Genomic DNA, 3,590 nt, shown 5'->3' with positions numbered 1-3,590 from the left:
GAAACTACCTAAAAACACCCACAGTGACTTTAAAAATAAAACAAACCCTGTCAAAATCAGTTTGTGTTTGGCTCGACTACGATGAGGAACAGACATAATGAGCGGTATCTGGTGTGTTTGAGGTGTTACACACAAACAGCTGTGGTTATTGTGGCCTGAAGGAGACTGAGGTGCAGTGATAGATGAGGGGAAGAAAGAATCTCTGATGTGCTTGTCAACACTTTGGACTGTCAGAAATAAAATCTGATAACAGACTATCTTATTTTATTTCATCAACAGATCTTCTGGCTTTGCTCACATGTTTACATGGACGGCCTTCCACATCACTTGTCTTCTGCTGGAGTTCACTGGTGTGTTGAATTGGCTCCTTTACCTCACATCCATGGCTTCAAACTTCATTTTTTGCTTTTAGCCACTCTGCTCACCCATACTCTCTACAGTGACAGCTGGTAGCACACACACAAGCGGCTGTGGCTCAGTAGTAGAGTAGTCGCCTCTCAATCAGAAGCTCGGGAGTTAGATTCCAGCTCCTGCAGTCACATGTGTCCTTGAGCAAGACACTGAACCCTGAATTGCTCCCACTGTTGGTCAGTGGTGTGTGGATGAGTGTGAATGTGTTAGATAAAAACTGATGGTTTCCATAGGAAATCCACCATCAGTGTGTGAATGTGGTGTGTATGGGTGAATAAAGACTAGCAGTGTAAAGCGCTTTGAGTGGTCTGACAGACTAGACAAGTGCTATATAAGTTCTGGTCCATTTACCTTTTTTTACTATTTACAAGATCCTCATTTAAAGCAGGCCGTCTGCACCACTTTTGCACCTGTTATCAACTGCGGACACAATCATAGTAGCCTGACCACCCGCAACATAACCACTAATATCACGTGCAATTTCTTACTTTGCAAACATAATTTAGTGCTAGTCATTTGGGATCTTAGTAGATCAGGTCCTTAGTCCATATTTTATACAGTTAATGGTTCCATCTGCTCCTCTGCACTGTTATTCTCTGTCTTGATTCAGTCATAGTGGTAAAGTCTGCATGGCTGCACGCCTTCAGAGGGAAATCAGGAAAATGTGATTTGTGTCAGTGCTGGTAAAAAAATATCAACTGGCTTGACAACATGGATGAAAACGGGACACCACAACTGTCCACGCTCCACCTCCATTGTAAAAGTGTTCAGAGATATTTAATATAAAATCAGCTCAGCACTCACTTGACAGAAGCCCATGGCACAATTTGTAGCATTACAAAAATTAAACATTGTTTTGCATATATTAATAGATTAAAGATGCTATGAGGAAGATCTGTTTTAATTGCACTCCCTCGCCACCTATTGGCCCGGAGTCTCAGCACACTGTCTTAAATCACTTTTAGTGAGGTGTAAGTTTGTTTTAGAATTAAATGGAGATCGGATCAAAACAAATATCTTCGTTTAAAACAACTTTTTACTGGATACATCACAATGAGGTAAGGTACTTATCAGTACAGTTACGTGGTGCTAATGTTTGAAATGTGACATCAAGCAAACGTTGCAGTAGCCGGCTCTATGTAGTGCTATCGGCACCCCAGTGCTCTGACGTATCTGTAGGCTAACATGACAACAAGTAAATACTGTCAGTTTATATGTAGTTTAGTAGTTAATATTTAGCACAGCTTGCAGCGTGGTGCTCTAAGACATGTCTGTAATGTGTAACGTTAGTGAATCCTGGTTATATCCTGCCAGTCATCTACCAAGCAGAGCTAACGTAACCTCACTCTTCATTTTATTGATAGACTCTCAAGTTTGAACAGACCACTGCAGAATAACTGCTGACTGTGGGTTGGAGTCAACATTAGCACAAACAGTTTAGCTCCTGTATTAGCCTTTAGCTCGTGCTCTATCTCTCTCCTGTTTATCTTTCTTCTGCTCTTCTGTCTGTTTTCTGTCTGACAGTTAGGCTCCAGTGTCCACCATCGCTACAAAACTAATCACAGAAATCGTTTTCAGCAGAGGAAAACACAGATCTCTCATCTCACTACTAAACTCCTCACAGCACCTTTGATTAATGCACTTGTTTATGCAATGCAAACCCTTGTTAGAAAGAAAAAAGCTAAGTTTTTGCTCATCATTGTCAGTCGCAGCTTTCAGTCTCTGCTCAAAACAAAACGTTTGAGCTGTATGGAGAAAAAATTCCCAAGATAAGAGGTTGTTAGGTCCCTGAGCCAAAGCCTTTTCTGCTCCTCACGCTCTTATCATGAGAGACATAGGATGAGCTCCAAATAAAACAATCTTCCCCCTGCCTGGAACACATCTTAGGCTTTATTGTGAGCAAAGGTCTGCAGCAGCTGGCACTGAGAGGTCCGAGGCTGAAATAATCTTATCTGCCATCAGCCATAAATATTTGACAGAGAGGGGAGAGACGGAGGGAGGCATGGAGGGGAGCAGGCAGGGGTGATGGGCTGGTGGGGGTGTCTTAGGGACACATGGAAACCCCTGTGACACCTGCGGCTCAGAAACTTTAATGGAAGCTGGAAGAGCTGAGGCTTCTGTCGTCTTATTCAAACAGATGAAGATGCCTCGTTGAGCCGTCGACTGGCTGCACCACAGAGAGCTTTACAATCTTTGTTGGACGTCATTATCTCAAGATCAAACTTCCTGTGGTGAGACTCAGGTAGAATAAAACACTACAACACCCAGACAGCTTTAATTTTCTCTCCCAGCATTCACAGAAAACTATTATCAAGGAATTAGGGGACATTTCTGTGCTTACGTTGAGCAGATTTGTTTTTAAAGTCTCTAACTGATGTGTTTTCTGCACAGGTCAGACACAGAAACATCCTCCTTTTTGTTCCCTGATGCTCTGCACTCTCAGCCCAACCAACGCACCAGCTGCTTCCTGATTTCCCTGTGACTTTTTATCATTGCTGGGCAGCCTATAAACACCTTTAAACAAGCATAAGTTTACGTTAAAAACACAATGAAATGTTTTACATCTTTGAAAACATTTTTAAAACGCCACAACACAGGTAGCGACGTTTTACAAGGGCATCTATCCGTTTAATCACCAATTAACTACTGTAAACTGTTATCTTAGGGTGGATGCACCTTTGAACGCTATCACAGGTGAGGAGACACACACAAAGGGTGATAAAGCCATAAAATTGGGGTAGCCATTTAACAAAAGCAGATACCAGTCTGTATAAGGCAGAGGTGAAGGCTAAGCACGGAGTTAGCTGATAAGAGGAGCTCATCTTTCCTCAGACCACAGGCGATTGAAGGTGAGCTCTTTCATAGTGCAGTTAGCTATCTGCGGGAGGATTTTTTCTTCCTTATCTGGAATAAGAATATGTTGAGAGAGGACATGAAAATAACCACCCTCTCACATGAAGTTAGACAACTTGAACAGATTATTTCTTATTCCTTTTTGTCCCTTAACTCGGCGTTACTCAAAGCCTTTGACACGTCTGAGTCAAACATTACAAGAGACAGCCTACTTTAAGTCTAACCTCTTTTGAAAAGATGGGCCTGCCAGCTTATGCAACGCAGCAATAAAAGCACAACCATAAACTTCTGTTTATTTCCCCCACTGTAAATGAAAGGTTTGTTTC

At 42.1% G+C, this 3,590-nt stretch overlaps 1 long non-coding RNA gene across 1 annotated transcript; it reads left to right on the top strand.

Annotated features, from left to right (window-relative positions):
• Positions 1-295: 295 nt before the first annotated feature.
• On the top strand, positions 296-3,245 carry LOC141800263 (uncharacterized). The gene is made up of 3 exons (XR_012599314.1): positions 296-350; positions 2,549-2,653; positions 2,803-3,245. It is a non-coding gene; the product is annotated as an uncharacterized LOC141800263 (long non-coding RNA).
• Positions 3,246-3,590: the final 345 nt, after the last annotated feature.

Source organism: Halichoeres trimaculatus, unplaced genomic scaffold (assembly GCF_033239565.1).
Source record: "Halichoeres trimaculatus isolate MK-OKI-2021-1 unplaced genomic scaffold, fHalTri1.1 fHalTri1_scaffold_12, whole genome shotgun sequence".
In the NCBI taxonomy this organism is placed as follows: domain Eukaryota; kingdom Metazoa; phylum Chordata; class Actinopteri; order Labriformes; family Labridae; genus Halichoeres; species Halichoeres trimaculatus.
This window is presented reverse-complemented; position numbering and strand designations above follow the sequence as displayed.